Here is an 18102-nt window from a genome sequence, read left to right on the forward strand (position 1 = left end):
CCTTTGTTGATTCCCCAGTAAAGGTTATCCATCAAGCTGACCAAGGCTGTCTCAACCCCATAGCCAGCTATAAAGCCAGTTTGAAATGGGTCTAGATAATCAGTTTCCTCCAAAACCACCTGGAGCCAGTCAGCCACCACTCTCTCAATCACCTTGCCCAGCCATGAGAGATTGGATACTGGCCTATAACTATCTATTGCTAAGGGATCCAGGGAAAACTTCTTAAGAAGCGATCTAACCATGACCCCCTTCAAACAATTAGGCACTCTACATTCCCTCAGTGATGCATTTATGATATTAACTAGGCCACCTCCAACAATCTCCCTGCTAGATAGAAGCAGCCAAGTCGGACAAGGATCCAGAGAACAAGTGGTAGGCTGCACTGCCCTAAGCAGCTTATCCACATCCTCAGGAATCACAGATTGAAACTGATCCAATCTAATACTGCAAGAGGAATTGCTGGACACCCCCTTCATAGACTCATACATAGTAGAGTCCAAATCGGCCCGAATACAGGAAATTTTATCCACAAAGAACCCATTAAAATTGTCACAGCAGAACAAAGTTTCTGGGGACTGATTTAAAATAGAAGGAGCAGAAATTAAACTCCTCACTACTTGGGATAGCTCTGCTGAACGCAAACCTGCAGTCACAATGCATGCAGACCCAAATCGATTTTTTGCTGCACACACTGCCTTGGTTGGCCTTCAAATGGGTCCTATGCTGTATCCTGTCAAATTTGAGCCAAGTTCTCCTCCATTTGCGTTCCAGTCGCCTAACCTGCTGCTTTAGCCCCCGCAACTCATGAGGTTTGTGACTCGTGAAGATGTGGACAAGCTGCTTGGAGCGAAGCGGCCTAATACCTGTTCTCTTGACCCTTGCCCAACGTGGCTAATAATATCTGGCAAGGAGGTTGTTGTCGAAGGCCTGGTAGAGATCATAAATGCTTCTCTGAGGGAGGGCAGGATGCTTCCTTGTCTTAAGGAGGCAATTATTAGACCACTTCTTAAGAAGCCTGCCCTGGATTCCTCAGAGTTGAGCAATTATAGGCCTGTCTCCAATTTTCCGTGGCTGGGCAAGGTAATTGAGAGTGTGGTGGCCTCCCAACTTTAGGCAATCTTGGATGAAACTGGTTATCTAGACCAATTTCAGACTGGCTTTTGGGTGGGCTATGGGGTGGAGACTGCCTTGGTCGGCCTGATGGATGATCTCCAATTGGGAATTGACAGAGGAAGTGTGACTCTGTTGGTCCTTTTGGACCTCTTGGTGGCTTTCGATACTATCGACCATAGTATCCTTCTGGAGCGCCTGAGGGGGTTCGGGTGGGAGGCACTGCTTTGCAGTGGTCCCACTCTTACCTCTAGGGCAGATTCCAGATGGTATTTCTTGGGGACTGTTGTTCTTCAAAAACTGAACTCCGATATGGTGTCCCTCAGGTCTCCGTATTGTCTCCAATGTTGTTCAACATCTACATGAAACCGCTGGGAGACATCATCAGGAGATTTGGTGCAGGGTGTTATCAGTATGCTGATGACACCTAAATCTATTTCTCCATGTCAACATCATCAGGAGTAGGCATAACCTCCCTAAGTGTCTGCCTGGAGGCAATGATGGGCTGGATGAGAATTAACAAGCTGAGGCTGAATCCAGATAAGACAGAGGTACTTATTGTGCGGGGTCGGAACTCGGGAGATGATTTTGATCTGCCTGTTCTGGATGGGGTCACACTTCCCCAGAAGGAACAGGTATGCAGTCTAGGGGTGCTTCTGGATCCAGGTCTCTCCCTGGTGTTCTAGGTTGAGAGAGTGGCCAGAGGTGCCTTTTATCAGCTTCGGCTGATACGCCAGCTGCGTCCATTTCTTGAGATAAATGACCTCAGAACAGTAGTACATCTGCTGGTCACCTCCAGACTTGACTACTGAAATGCGCTCTATGTGGGGCTGCCTTTGTACATAGTCTGGAAACTGCAGTTAGTCCAGAATGTGGCAGCTAGGTTGGTCTCTGGGTCATCTCGGAGAGATCATATCACTCCTCCTGGCTGCCTATAGGTTTCCGGGCAAAGTACAAGGTTTTGGTTATAACCTATAAAGCCCTAAACAGCTTGGGCCCTGGGTATTTAAGAGAACATCTTCTTTGCTATCAATGGCACCACCCATTGAGATCATCTGGAGAGGTTCGTTTGCAGTTGCCACCGCCTCGTCTGGTGGCTAGTCGGGGATGGGCCTTCTCCATTGCTGCCCCGAGGCTTTGGAACACACTTCCTGGTATGATAAGAGCCTCCTCATCTCTTACAACTTTTTAAAAGGCAGTCAAGAGGCATTTGTTCACCCAGACTTTTAATTAGATATTGTTTTGTGTTTTAATAGTTTAAACTTTTTAAATTTTAATAGTTGAAATATGTTTATTTTTTAATTGGTTGTTTTTATTGTCCTATAAACTGCCCAGAGAACTTGTGTTTTGAGCGGTATAGAAATATGCTAAATAAATAAATAATCTTCTCCATATACCAAGGGGCCCTTTTTTAAAGCAGGTCGGAAGGGACGCTTAGGAGCAAGCATGTCTATTGCCCTGGTGAGTTCCCTATTCCAGGTTCCCACCAGGGCATCAACAGATTCATTGGCAGCACCAACATTAAAACCTTCCAAGGCTTTTCGGAATCCTACAGGATCCAGCATCCTTTGAGGGCAGACTATTCTAATAGGTCCACCATCACTGCAAGGGTGGATTGTGGCTGTGAAGCCAACCTTAACCAGGTTATGGTCCGTCCGTGACAATGGGGAAACCACAGGATCCCCCACCTATGGAACACCCTCCTGATCCGAACAAAAGTCCAAATTGAGTGTGTGGCCAGCAACATGAGTTGGTTCAGAAACTAATTGGGATAAGCCCATAGTTGTCATGAACTCCTGAACTGCACCAGACAAGCCAGCCCCAAAGTGGATATTGAGGTCCCCCAACACCAAAAGTCTGGGAGACTCCAACACCAACTCCACAACCAGCTCCATCAGCTCAGTTAGGGAGTCAGTTGGGCAGTGGGGTGGATGGTACACCAACAGAATCCCCAACCTATCCCTAGTTCCTAGCCTCAAAAATACACCTTCAACATGTCCACTGTCTCTCAGGGACTCTGATAAGGGAGATGGTATTCTTATGGACCACAGCCACGCCAACCCTCCCCACTGCCCACTTCTCCTAGTCTGTTCCACAACAGAGTAACCTGGTGGAAGAAGCTGAGCCCATACTGGACCACTTGCCTCCCCCAACCAAGTCTCAATTATACATGCCAGGTCAGCTCCCTCATCCATGATCAAATCATGGAAAATGTTGGTCTTATTCTGAACAGACTTAGCATTTCAGAAGAGCAAGGCTAGACTCTGTGGGTAGTTGGAACTGCTCCCCGAGGCATGAGAGTTGAGAGAGGTTCCACAAACAAAGTGGGACAGCTGATAGAGTCCAGGCAAGGCAGAAGAGCTAACTGGGTTCAAGCCCTCTTACCTTGCACCCCCTGCCCTCCTCTTTGCTTTAGGTACTTTCTTGTTTTTATGGGAGTAGTAGCCAACAACATCTGAGAATCCTGTTACAGAAGACAGTGGTTGGGGAGTGAGGGGAGGGGCACCATTTGGTGCTCTTCTCCCGGTAGCAAAATGCCATGGGCTGGTACTGGAATGGGATATTGTGCTGAGCGAGTAATACTTCCCCATAGACTTTAACTGTCCCTTTTTGCTGAAATCTGGTAAATCACTTTTGCTATTTTGTCCCTATTTTTGTTTCTTGGGGATGTGAATTGCTAGAGTTGTCATTCTTCAAGATTCAGCTTCCTCTTCTTCTCCAGAATCTATTGAAATTAAATCTCTCAAGTGGGTGGGTGGATGCTGGCTTGGCTAAGGTGCTTAGACCAGGGCTGGGCTTCAGGCTTGCCGTGGAAAGGGCTTAAAGGCAGGGATGGATGGAAAAAGGAGGAGACAAGGGGACTTCTCAGAGAGGCAAGAGGTTAGTTTACCTATCTTTGATCCGGTTGTGTGTTCACTGCACTTTGAGATCTCCATGGGGGAAATGGCCAGAGAGGAGGGGGAGAGAAAGGGCAAGGAGTGAAAGCAACCACTTGCTTTGAGAGTCCATAGATAGTAAATCCCAGCAGATTCTAAGGCTATGTGCTGTGACTGGGGCTACATATACCCAAAAACATGCCCGGAGGCAATTTCCAAGCCATGCTGTCTACCTTGAAGGTGGTAGATTCCAAAATGGCAAAGGCACTCATTAATACTTGAGGGTAATCTAGTTCAGTGGATCTCGACCAACAATGGGAAGGTGAAGTTATGCAAAATGTGATGATTGGGTTGAATTGAACTGTACTGTATTGCATTTCTGAAGAGCAGGATGCCTTTAGGGGTATAAAAACATAGATCTCCAGTTTTGATGTGCTCATTTCCCTGAGTCCTTGCCAGCTAATTGTTAACTCAAAAACAGGTTAGGAAATACACCTTTTATCTTGTGTGACTCCCAAGGAGTGCTTTACGTTATCTCTGATGGACAGGAGGATTCCTTCCTTAATTGGTTCACCTTTTGAAATCTAGTCTGCTCACCAGTTAGTGCCTTCTCGTTTTCAAAGGAGAGGGGCGGGGTGGCCCATTAGGTCTTTGCTATTCTGACCTGGGGGCACGTGACCCCCACACTTTCCTCATGCTTTGTAACCAGCTGTGGGTCTTGCTAAACCCAGGCAAGTGAGAAGTTCATGAGTGCATGAACTGAAACATCCAAAATGGAGACTGTGATCCCACAGTCCCATGGACATAGAGGGGTGCCTCCTGTGCTTTCCTGAAACACAGCTTGCCTGGTAACAGTCTCTAGTGTACCTGCATGTGCAGGGCCACCCCAGGAGGGTGCGGGGCTGGGGGCAAGTGGCAAGCCCCCTCCTCAGCTGCACTCCTCTTTCGCTGCTATTCCTCACCAACCGTCCTGCTGGATTCTCAGCAGGGCGCTCTCCATCCACTGCACCTCCAGCACTCCCCATAAGCTAATGCTACTCAACCCCCTCCCTGCTCAGTGAAATGAAATGAAAGGAGTGCTTCTGTAGAGAACAATTCCCTAGTAGCTTTAGGGTTAATTTAGCGCATGGTGTTAAAGAGTTCCAGTGCCTCCCTCCTCCTCCAAGCAAAGAGAGAGACGACCAAAATTCCCATCCTTGTGCAAGATGGATACTAAATGGGAGGCCCACGTGCACAGCTCTCATTTAGTATCCAGTTTGCATGGGGCTGGGAAGTTTGACTGCCTTTCTCTTTGCTTGAAGGAGGAGGGAGGCGATGGAACTCTTTAGCACCATGCGCTAAATTAACCCTAAAGCTACTAGGGATTTTTTTCTCTACAGATGCACTCCTTTCATTTCACTGAGCAGGGAGGGGGTGAGGAGTAGTGGCTGACGGGAAGTGCAGGGTTGGTTGGGTCCAGCCATGGGGCTTGGGAGAGCACAGGGCTGTGGACGATCACCCCACTTGCCCCACCTAAAGGACGCCCTGTGCATGTAAGTGAGTGCACAACACCATGCATCACATAGCAGATGGAACTCAGCCATGTATAATGGTGAGAGGGGGGCTTGGGCAATAATCTTTGCTTGCAAGTGTCTCACTATTTTCATCGATGGACTGTTGTAGGGTATGGACTTGGCTCATCTGCTGTGGTGGTCTGGAACGATGTGTTCGAAAGCTAAAGTGTGCCGCCAAGTCGGTGTTGACTCCTGGCGACCACAGAGCCCTGTGGTTGTCTTTGGTAGGATACAGGAGGGGTTTACCATTGCATGCACTTTATTGCCTGCTTTTTATTTGTGGCATGTTTGCGGTCAGAGTTGTAAAGCAGATCTCCCAGGTTGTTTGGCCATGCTCCACCTATACATTGTATACCATGTCCATGGGCATCTGGAGGGGGGAAAGAGGGGTAGTTACCCCCTCCTGATTGAGCCCATTTGCACTGAACTCAATGGGGCATACTCCCAGGATGGGGGGCATTGAATTGCTGGTTTTGCCCCTACCCTGGAAAAAGTCCTGTGGATGCCCAGGGCCATATCTCCCTCCCTGGTTGGTTCCTCACATTCCCTACACATTTATGGCTGAGTTCCTCTCTTCACCATGAAATGTCAGAGAGTGTGCTTTCCTTTACTGGATTTTCTTTTTGAAAGTTTAGTATCCATTTAACCCATTTTTCCTTTGATTTTTTTATCCTGAAAGAAATCCTGAATTTTTTTTAATCCTGAAATAAATTTATCTCAGGATAAAAATCAAATTTTAAAATGGGGTGAAATGGATACTAAACCTTCAAAAAGACAATTCAGTAGCAGGAAGCATACCCTCTAACATTTCACTGGTATAGAAAGGGGTTAGAACTATATGATATATTGCATTTACTTATCAACCTTCCAGCAATCTGTGAAGTTTATTTCCCATCCAGTTTATGGCAGCCTGTTTTTTTGTTTTTGTTTTAACTTGGTTTTCCTGCTGATTTTACACTTCTTGTTATTCAGGCTGTGTCCTAGGGCAAAACTGACATCAGTTGTCATTAGGAAAAAGAGAAACCGGGTGTGGAATGATCAGAACAGGAAGCCTATCTATTTCCCACCAATGAACTGGGAGGTGAACAGGCAGGTTATTATGGGGGGCGGGGGGGGGACATGTGACATGATTTCAAAGCAAGCTTATGGCAACACCTTCCAGCTATGGGAGATGCAAGAATCTTGTCAGGTGGAGGTTCCTGACGTGTTAAGACTTGTGTGCTTCAGAGGGTGAAGAGTATTTTGCTGCTATTGTGTCAGTTTCCACCCACACCCACTTCCCACAAATCTGGACGAGGAAGATCTCAGGTTATTTCATTCTGGCCAGCTCAGGGAAATGGGTAGAAGAAACTGAGTTACATGCTACAAGTATTGGTATAGCAAATTATTGTTGGTAGGTGACAATATCTTTTAACAGTTCTGCAACAATGTACAAAGACTGTCTTTTGGAAGGAACAAAACAGGATGGCTACTTTTTATAATGGCAAGATCAGGGTGTTATTTTTGCATGAATTTAAGTGAAGATGTGAAACTTCCCTAAACTCCCTGTTTGTGCCTATACATTAAAAACATGTGTCTTACATAAAGTCTGTTGCAGTTTGGAAATCCAATAACACTTATGCAAGACTTTTTCTGCTCTTTCCCTTTTGTGTAACTATTTCTGATCTTTTGAGTATAATTTGGTGGTATCCAGCATGTGTGTGCATCCTCTAGATTTTGAGGGAAAGAGGACTTGTGGGAGGGTAGAATTTGTCTCTCGGTTTCATTTTCAACATTAGTGTTCATTCCAGTGCTCACAAGGTGTAAACTACAGTTTCCAAAGCCACAAGAGCAGCTTGTGTGGGCCAACACAAAATGTTGGAACTGACGTGCACAGTTGAGCAAAGTCCCATTTCAGCAAACAGCTGCATATAACTTCTAGAGGGGTAGCCGTGTTAGTCTCAGGAAGTCCTTTAACATCAGCTCCCACCGTTGATGGTGCTTATGTGTATAAACACCTCCTTGAAGTTCAACCGACTGATAAACACAGCGCTTATTAGTGAGATGGAAAAAGAAAAAAGCTGTTGCTGTGTATATTATCAGTGTCAGAAAAACAAAAAAATGCATTAAGAAAAAGACCTCATTTCATGTGTGTGTTGAAAATTATGTAAATTATCATGAAAAATTATAACCACACAAGTTTGGCTGGCACTTTGTATAACTCTGCTTTTGCAACAAATATTGCAGCAAATTTAAAACGGGTAATCAAGTGCTGAAATAATTGAAAATGACTGTCGCTTTAGTCCTTTTCCTTTTGGTCACAGTGCTTCTCATTAATCACGTGTGTATTGGTATTCTTGCATCTGTAGAGCTGGGTTTCATTTTAAGGTCAGCCTTCAATTTCTGGAGAATATAATTTAAAGCTATTTATAGAGCTTTGCGATTGCCTGTAATAACTAATAGGGAGAAGAGGGGAGTGGAGGAGGGGAGGGGAAGGGATGGAAAGGCCTTCGTGCCACAACAGGGAAAGAAATGTGTAACAGCTGTGTCTGCTTTAACTTGATTAAAGGCACAAAAAAGTGTAAACAGAAGAACGAGGCTGGACAAAGCAGCAGCAGTGAGCCTAGTATCTGTTTTATTGTGAAACTCTTCACAGGCGTTAGCTCTGCCTCATCGGGAGCCCCAGATTTCTGTGTGGAAAGTTTACTTTGCTGTTTGTCTGGAGTGGGGTCAGTGTTGTAGTGAATAATTTATAGGCAGCATGAAAGAGCTCATTAGTCACCTTTTCAGAGTTTAAATGAGTTTGGTGGTTGTCATTACATGAGCCTTCTGTTCAGCCGCACGGCAAAATGACAGTTTGGCAGTTGGCTGGCTTGTAGCAGGGTAGGCCGCCTCTTTTCAGAGCTGGATTTCCCTTTGTGTTCTATTCAAACCCCCCTTCTATTGCCCGGCGCTGGTCCACTAAGCTCCAGACGTTTCTCCAGCAGAGAGGTGGCAACTGGTGCTTGCATTATATGGGTCTGGAGAGCCCATTCTGCTGGCCACTGTGAAAGGCTCTTAGCTTTCCTTCTGGGTTTCTCTTAATTTTATTTTATTCAGCAGTTCCAAAAGAAAGAGGAAAAAAGAGACAAGGAATCAGGGGCATAGCTAGAGGAGAGGAGGCCTGTGTTCACCCCTCAGGAGCTGGGGGGGGGCCCGGGTTCTTTGAACCCCTTCGCTCAATTATAGCTACACCCCTGCAAGGAATTAAAGACCTACAGTTTTATTTTAAGTAGTGCAAGTGGTGTAAGAGGTAGCTTAGAGTAGGTGTGTGAAAAACAAATCAGCATCTTTAAACAAACAACACCAACACTAGTCCTGCTTTTGAGCTTTTAACAGCAGCCTGCCATGGAGAGATTTAGCAGGGTGAAGCTTATCCTGGCACAGAGAGGAAGTATGGTAATGGGAAAAGCTTCACTAGCTCAATTTCTATGTGACATGCTGCTGTGGGAAAACAGTAGAGCACTTCACAGGGTGAAGCTTGTCCTGGCATAGAAAGGAAGTGATTGGAGAAATTTCATTTGCTGATTTCAGCAGCTTCATTTGTCACCAGTCCACTTCCAGTCTAGATTCAAGGTACTGGTCTTAGCCTTTAAAGCTTTACAGGGCTTGGGGCCAGGATACCTGGCAGACTGCATTTGCCTGCTCATCAACTCAAGACTTGCTCATGGCCCCGCCACTAACATCCGGTTGGCGAGGACTAGAAACAGGGCCTTTTCAGTTGTGGCCCCTCAGCTGTGGAAGACCCTCCCCAAATAACTTTGCTGTGCTCCCTCAATGTTGTTGTTTTTTTAAAACAACTTTTAAATGAGCCTTTTTAATGGTCCATCTCTGTTTATATCTGGTAGGTTCTTTCATTTTTTTCTAGTTCTCAGATTTTAGCTTTTAAAATAACTTTTAGTTTGGAACTTAAAAAAAACCATGTAATTGTAAAAGTGGTTTTAGCCTGGTTTTAACATTTAACTTAATTTGGTTAATTTTATTAGTCTTATTAAACATTGTATCTTTTTTATTAATGCTGTGAGCCACCCCGAGCAGTAGTATACTGGAGGGGCGAGGCATAAATAATTCAAACAAACAAACAAACAAACAAATAAATTCTGTTTGGCTGCTGTGAAAAGCACTAGTGTGGGGCCAATAATAAATGGGAAACTCTATCATATATGCATATGAGTGCTATAGTAGTCCTAGTCACATGTTATGTTCAACACACATACCACTAGTGGAGCCAGACCAGGGGTGGCTCGTGTCCAGCCGCAACGGCGGCCCTGCTCACCCCGCCCCCTACGTCTGATGTCAGACGTGGGGTTAGCCATGGCCCAGCGTCTGGCGTCACACATGGGGGCGTGGTCTGGCTCCCAAACGGGGCCACGCAGCCCTGTTCAGGAGTTAGATCCAGGCAAGCACTGCATTCACAGCATGGCCAGGAGTGACTCTTCCCTGCCTTAAAGGCAGCGGGAGCTGCTTCTGGCCCCACTGCGAATGCAGCGCTGGCCATCCAACTCCCAAGTGGGGCCACGCAGCCCCGTTTGGGAGTTAGATCGGGGCCAGTGCTGCGTTTGCAGCGTGGCCAGAAGTGGCTCTTCCTGCCTTTAAGGCAGGGAGGAGCTGCTCCTGGCCATGCTGAGAGCACTGGCCATTTAACTCCAGAATGGGGCTGCATGGCCCCGCTTGGGAGCTAAACCAGCACCCCCTGCATCTGATGTCAGACACGGGGGGCGTGTCGGGGTTGCAAGGCCACCTGAGGGGTGGCGGCCCGGGTTCTTTGAACCCGGTCGCCCAACGGTGGCTATGCTCCTAACACATACAATGTGTGTACTGTGGCTGACATTACTAAGATTACATGAAAAGACATCATATAACATCCTGTACAATGTTTGGGCCTTGAACCCATTCCTAGGGCCACGGTGCCCCTTGTGCCAGCTTCTGAAGTTGCTGCTGCTGTAGCTAGAGTCCCAACAGCTACAGCCTGCAACCAAGTATTTCCCAAACAGCCAAGAATAACTTATTTGTCTCATTTCACTTACAGACAAAAGCCTTGCAGGCATTTGGACCACATTTGCCTGCATCGCGGATGAACAATGCAAATAACAATACTAATAACTAGACTCTGGCTGCTCTTCCACTCCTGTCTTTGTTGTTCCTGAGAGTCTGGTTACACCCTCCCCTCCCAGCAACTCACACTAGGGCAAGTTAAGAATGGCCTATAAGAGTATTGCTGCTAAACATCTAAATTGGCAGTGCTCAGACAAAACTGCTCCTGCTCTGCAGTTGTGGAGTAAAAAAACCTGCTGCTTGCTTCTCTCCAGTGTTGGATGCTTCTGATTGTTCTCCTTTCTCACTAGCAGTGTTTGGTGACTGAATGCAGGGGTGTACTGTAGCTATAACTGAGCAAAAGGGTTCAAAGAACCTAGGCCCCCAGCTCTTGAGGGGGCCCCAGCTCCACCTCTCCCTATTTTCTTCATTATCTCCCTCAATCTGAGGGGCTGCCAAAGTGAGGGGTGAACACAGGTGCCCTCTCTCCAAGCTACGTCCCTGGCTGAATGCACTGTACAGAGTTAGGCAACATGAGAAGCTGCAAAGGTGTCACTTGCCCGCAGTGACACCTTGACACGTCACTTGCCCGCAGTGGCACCAAAGGCATCATGTGCCCACACTTAGCCCGCAGGCTAAGCCTCTGAACAAGAGAACTTTTTATCATGCACTATAACTCTCTCATGACATTGGCTCTTTGCCAAGGTGCCATGTTTTTTGCACAACCAGATGGAGTTGTGGTGGGACATTTGTTTGAGAACTGGACTCTTACATGTGCTATGGTTCAAAGTAGGACAGTCTGTAGTGGTATATGGGTAGTGGAGACTTGTGCTTTTCCTGTAGGCCAGTTTTAGTCTGTAAGTAAACAATCATTTCTCCCCCCCTAGAAAACTGCCATATACTGAGTCGACCAGTGGTCCGTCTAGTTCAAGATTGTCTACACTGACTGGCAACAGCTTGGAGATCCCAGGGATGGAAACTGAGGCCTTCTGCATGCAAAACAGATGCTCTTTGACTGAGCTATTGCCCTTCCTCTGGAATGACTCTCTCAGAAGTTCCAAATTAGCACAGGCCCTGATCCTGTGGGGCAATCATTGTACACATATATAAAAGGCATAGGGAAGGAAGTCTACTCAGTTTCAGGTGAGGGGAATTACAACAGAGACATACACTGAATTTGAAGAGGAGGAAACACATGCCTTAAAAAATTTAAGGATGTGAGAGGCTGAAAAAGAAAGAACTGGTACCCATGATCATGGTACCCTCTTCCATTCAGCAGCAGAGATGGCACTTCTCAATATTTGGTTTTGGATTTTAACAGGTACCTCTTGAGGCTCCATAAAAAAACACGAGTAACTGGTTTGACTATCATCAAAACTGTGCAAGGAAGAAAAAAGTGCATGTATTACCTACTGTAAGAGGAGGGCAAGAGGGCAGTAACCTTTGAAAATAATGCCATCTGTACAAAACAGCCTGCACATGTTTACTTAGAAGTAAATCCCACTGAGTTTATTTTTTATTATTATTATTTTTTATTATTAACATATTTTAATACCACCCAAAACGTACGTCTCTGGATGTCTCTGGGCGTCTTGAGTTCAATGAGACTAACTCCCAAGTAAGTGTGCATAGTCTTAGTGTGTGTCTGTCTACTGTCTGGACCTCTCTAAACAGCCTGGATGGCTTTAAGAGGGGTTTAGATAAATTCATGGAGGACAGGTCTATCAGTGGCTACTAGTCTGGTGGCTATAGGCCACCTCTAGCCTCAGAGGCAAGATTCCTTTAATACCAGTTGCAGGGGAGCAATGGCAGAAGAGAGGGTATGCCCTCACCTCTTGCCTGTGAGCTTTTCAGAGGCATCTGATGGGCCACTGTATGAAACAGGATGCTGGACGAGATAAGCCTTGGGCCTGATCCAGCAGGGCTTTTTAATGTTCTTATGTTGGTTGAGGGACAGATGGACAGGAGAACTTCACAATATTTTTCATGGTGATTTTGCTTTGCAGTCTCCTTCGCCATGGTTTTCAAAGCAGGCATTGGGCCAGTGTGGTGCTCTTCTCTCTCTCTTCCTTCCAGTTGGTGGTTCCAAGATTTGGGATAAGGATTATCAGCTGAGTTGCCCAACTTTGTGTTGCTGTGTACCTGCATCAGAACAGTATTTCTTGAAGAGATTCTCTTCCATGAAATAAACAACAGCATGCCCCTATTACAGCAGTGGTGGCATCACCAAAAAATATTGGAGTGGGGTGGGGGCAGATAATAGATTATGTCTTGAAGGAGAATAAATTGAAACAAAACACATATATAGATGACATGAATATTCAAAGACCTATTCACAGTACAACACATGTACAAACATATGTTAAATGCACATACAATCTGTGTATGCATGTACAGATCTGTATTCATGTACAGTTATTTGCACATTATGTTCAGTGAATGTGCACCTCCTTTATATCCCCTGCATTTGAGGGGCCCTGTACCCAGATTCATTTTTGAAATGAACACATATACAGTCATTCACACAAAAACATGTGAATGTGTACAGATACTTGAATGCATGTAGAGTGCAATGTCTGAATAGGGTTCAGTTCTTGTGCTGTTGTTCAAAACCCTTTAACATCAGCTTGAAGGACAGAGGCTTTGGAGAGTCTCTTTTCTGTTGCCAGTATGGCAATGTTGTGTCACCCATACTGCTCCTCAAATAAATTTAACTTACCGCAATCACAAAAATAGTTGTTCACAACCAGCCAGCACCCTGATGAACAGTTTATGTACTACAAACCAGGTCTGATTTGTGTAGGAATTAAACTAGAACTCCCCAGCATAGGAAAGTCCCAGGCCAATGACTTGACCGCTGGGCTAAACAACAAACATTCTTTACTGCGTTCTCATAATTATACAGTATTGAGATGGGGTGTGTGTGTAGGGCAGTGGTATGCTAAGCACACAAGAGGACTGGTTAACCCTGAGGACCTGTGAAATCTTGGAGCAACTTTTGCTCCAGTCCCCTCAAGAATACTGCAATGACTGTCCTTTCCTTTCTCATTTTTAGTGTGATGTCAAGTCAAGTTCTGTATTTAACCCTACAAAGAATTCCTAACATTCTGCTTTTAAAAATATGGTCTTGAACCAGCAAGATTTAGAGGTTCCATGCAGCTGAACATGACTTGATATTTTATTTAATTATTGATGATTCTATGAAAATTTTTTATGTAAATGTTCCAGATGCTATAAAAAAATAATAATACTGCATTAGATAGTGCTGGGAAATCACATGGGGCGGGCGGGAAGCCCCAGAAACCATGAGGTTAAGACATGCTGAGATCTTCAAACAGAAGTTAGATCACCATCAGTGAACTCCTGGTCAATTTCTAGTGGTTTGCCTAGTGCCAGTGGGCTTCCAGGGGAAAGAAGCCGGAAATTATGGGTGGTAGAATTTAGGACTAGATGGAATTTGGTCCAACTGAGAAAGGCAAGTCTTATGTTCTTGAGAAAGAGTGTGTACTTAAAACATATTAGTTGGTCCTTAAGCCTTCAGAGATCCTGGGTATGCACTCTTTCTTTGTAAATTAAGAATAGTTTGTGGGGGGTGGGGGTAAGATGAATCAATCTTGTTCTGGCCCTGCTGGAACTAGAAGAGTCTCCATTGCTGTGCTGCAGAGTGGGGCTCCTTTAAGTGTTGAGGCCTGGGCCTAGCTCCCCACTCCCCTCCCCCCACCCCGGCTTTCAGACAGCCCTGGTTTGGTGGTCTATGGGAGTTCTAGTTAAAGAAAAAGTAAATCTGAAATCCGCCTGCCCCAATTTGTAGCAGATGCACCATCAATTTGCCATGAGCAGCTCCTATGTAATGGCGCTTGTTCCTGGCAAACACGGTTTTCTCTTTTGGTTTTTTGAAAGAGAGGGTGTTTCCACACAGAGTTGCTTTGCACTTCTGTGGATTTCTGTGTTGAACTGCATGTGGAAGAGAAATTGAGCTTCCTCACACAGCCATTCTAAGGGGTTTTTTGGGGTTTTTTTGTACTGATGTCACTATTTTCTATCTGTTCTGGGAGCAGAGCATTGCCAGAGCTTGTCCGCTTCTCCACCATTCCTCTTACTGTTGATACAAATATAAATCAACGGGAGTGAAGTACTATTCCATCCCTAATTTAATGCGGTAAGGTGTACAGGTGAAACTCGGAAAATTAGAATATCGTGCAAAAGGCCATTAATTTCAGTGATGCAAATTAAAAGGTGAAACTGATATATGAGACAGACGCATTACATGCAAAGCGAGATAAGTCAAGCCTTAATTTGTTATAATTGTGATGATCATGGCGTACAGCTCATGAAAACCCCAAATCCACAATCCCAGAAAATTAGAATATTACATGGAACCAAGAAGACAAGGATTGTAGAATAGAACAATATCGGACCTCTGAAAAGTATAAGCATGCATATGTATTCAGTACTTGGTTTGGGCCCCTTTTGCAGCAATTACTGCCTCAATGCGGCGTGGCATGGATGCTGTCAGCCTGTGGCACTGATGAGGTATTATGGAAGACCAGGATGCTTCATTAGCGGCCTTCAGCAATTCTGCATTGTTTGGTCTCATGTCTCTCATCCTTCTCTTGGCAATGCCCCATAGATTCTCGATGGGGTCAGGTCAGGCGAGTTTGCTGGCCAATCAAGCACAGTACACTGTATACTTTTCAGAGGTCCGATATTGTTCTATTCTACAATCCTTGTCTTCTTGGTTCCATGTAGTAATCTAATTTTCTGGGATTGTGGATTTGGGGTTTTCATGAGCTGTACGCCATGATCATCACAATTATAACAAATTAAGGCTTGACTTCTCTCGCTTTGCATGTAATGCGTCTGTCTCATATATCAGTTTCACCTTTTAATTTGCATCACTGAAATTAATGGACTTTTGCACGATATTCTAATTTTCCGAGTTTCACCTGTATTTCAGTAGAACAAAACTGTGAAGAGGATGCAGTGGCCCAGTCTGATTTTAGTAGTGTTGGGACACTTGGGCTGCATTTCCACATAACGTGAAACTGCAGTTAAATGGGGCAGAGGTTGGAACTTGGTAACATCCGAATGTGTTCAACTGCGGCTTTGTGGCAAAAGCAACCTGAAGTTTCCCTCACCAAACTCCAATGTGAATCTTTGGTTTGTCATAAGTTTTGCTGCAGCAATCTGAGGTTTTTCGGCAGCAGCGTTATGTCCAAACATGGATGCCACCCATAAGTATGGTTTCATGCTACTTCTGGGACCGAAATCATAGAGATGATGGTGCAGACCCACCTGGGATCACGCCCACTCCATGCCTGCAGTGCTTCTTGCTGGCCACCTGTCCAAGCACTTGCCCCTCTCCCTGTCTCTGATCCAACAAAGCAATTGCCCAGCAACAAGGATGCCACCACATCCCATCCCAAGCTTATCAGCCTGTCAAATGGCTTGTCAGCCTGTAAAATAGCAAAGTTGCACAGGGCATGCCCTCTCCCCACCATGCCCCTTGCGCCCCCCTCCTGGCCATCAGGAGAGAAAGGGGATGAGATGGCAAGAAGGACACTACGCTTTGCTCTTCAAAAATGACAAGACAAAGACATATGTTCACATGCACTCTAGGTGGCAACATAAGCAGGGCAACCCCATCAGAGCATTGGGACAGCAACATATGGCAGGGTGACATTACCTGAGGTTGGGTTTACAAGGCAGCCCCAACCAGGACTTCTTGCATGTCTTAGGTGTTGACCTGTTTTTAATATATAATTGTGGATGAATCCTAGTGTCAATAGTCTTCATTTGGACTTGATTTGTGAAATTTAAAATAATTTCATTTTACAAAGCAAACAGGAAAAAACCCCTCTAAATCTAGAGCATGAAAAGGTGTCCCTCATCTGAGCAAAACATTTTTTCTGTGGGGTTTTAATCCATATTGGCTGCACCTCTAGGTAATCTGGATTAATGTAAACAACTTTTCTGGAGATTAGATTCCAAGAAGAGGGGCATGCGTGTCTTCTGATAGTCCTATGATCGCATATTAACTGTGATTAACCCTAAGTTTGAATGGTGATCTTCTTCTAATTCCTTCAGCCTTTAGCACCAGCACATACATGCACATATGGTATACCACACAAGCCAGCTTCACTAAAGAGGGTAACCTATAAGAAGCTGAAGATGCAATTTGGCAAACCTGGCTGATAAAGCCTTGATTCCAGGTCAAGTTAATCTGACTACAGAGTGAGATTGGATTGGTCAGATGTACTGATTGCTTTTTCTGCCTTCTATAGGCCTGCTTGGCTGCTTACAAGGAAAGGAACATTTAATGATGTTCTAGGTGGGTGTATTCCTACCATTCTGCTAGCAGTATATCACAAGCTATTCTGACAGGCCAGTGTTGCAAGCACTTATTCCAGTATTGCAATAAAACATACTGGCCAACATCCTGACTAAGATACACCCACACGCTGGGAATAGCTTCCTGAGCTCCTCAGCACCTATTGCACAAGGGGGGAGGGGAATTTCACCAATTTTTCCTTCCCCCAGACAGAAGTATGCCGTGTCACACAAAAATATGTCCCTTAGGGTCATGCAGCCCTCAGGAACATATATTTGAGTTGCAAAGGCACTTCAGGGGAAGGAGAGAGAGGTAAAAATTCGCCCATCCTGTGTGATAGACACTGCAGAGCTCAAGAAGCTCTTCGCAGCCGGGGTGCTTCTTCCTGGCACATGGCCACACACTTAGTCAGGATGTCCTACACATAAGAACATAGGAAGCTGCCATATACTGAGTCAGACCACAGGTCCATCTAGCTCAGTATTATCTACACAGACTGGCAGTCTGCACAGACTGGCAGCAACTTCTCTGAGGTTGCAGGCAGGAATCTCTCTCGGCCCTATCTTGGAGATGCCAGGGAGGGAACTTGGAACCTTCTGCTCTTCCCAGAGCGGCTCCATCCCCTGAGGGGAATATCGTACAGTGCTCACACATCAAGTTTCCCATTCATATGCAGCCAGGGAGGACCCTGCTTAGCTAAGTCATGCTTACTACCACAAGACCAGCTCTCCTCTCCTTAAGTACCAAATACACTGTATTTAGGACTGGAGTATTTCAGATCTTGCTTCATGGACTTCGTAGAAAATCCTGTCAAAACTCCAAATTCTGGAGTCTTGATAGAAATTCAGTGACAGCTTTGACTGAAAACCAAATATGAATTCCAGGATTTGGCCTAACAGTGATCCATCCAGTTTCCATCCAATTTATCAGTTTCCTTTGGGAACCTAATAATTACTTAAATGTGGACTTTCCTTGCTTTTGTTGGTTTGTACATGTCCTTTTATTTCTGCTTCTTACTCTGTCCAAAGAATAAGAATCAAACACACAAAAATCTTGTGATGAAGGTCAGCAGAAGGTTGCTCCTGAACCCCCAATGATGTATGGCCAAGGACCCCCATATAGCACATGGATGTCCCTCATGACTTAATGGACAACAGCTCCTCCGCGTTTCCCAACTCAC

At 45.3% G+C, this 18102-nt stretch overlaps 1 protein-coding gene across 9 annotated transcripts in view; it reads left to right on the forward strand.

The window, feature by feature from the left end:
- FOXN3 (forkhead box N3) overlaps window positions 1-18102 on the forward strand; it is a 397500-nt gene that overhangs the window by 161283 nt on the left and 218115 nt on the right. The window contains exons 1-2 of one of the 9 annotated variants that reach the window (XM_053258869.1): window positions 8147-8247; window positions 11479-11734. The exons of 3 other annotated variants lie outside the window; for them this stretch is intronic. The gene's annotated coding sequence lies outside the window, so the exon portion shown is untranslated. Of the gene's footprint in view, window positions 1-8146; window positions 8248-8449; window positions 9402-10273; window positions 11735-18102 lie in introns of those variants that run through there. 5 more of the 9 variants (XM_053258833.1, XM_053258837.1, XM_053258886.1 and 2 more) reach the window with 5 other exon arrangements.

Source organism: Hemicordylus capensis, chromosome 1 (genome assembly GCF_027244095.1).
Source record: "Hemicordylus capensis ecotype Gifberg chromosome 1, rHemCap1.1.pri, whole genome shotgun sequence".
Classification (NCBI taxonomy): Eukaryota; Metazoa; Chordata; class Lepidosauria; order Squamata; family Cordylidae; genus Hemicordylus; species Hemicordylus capensis.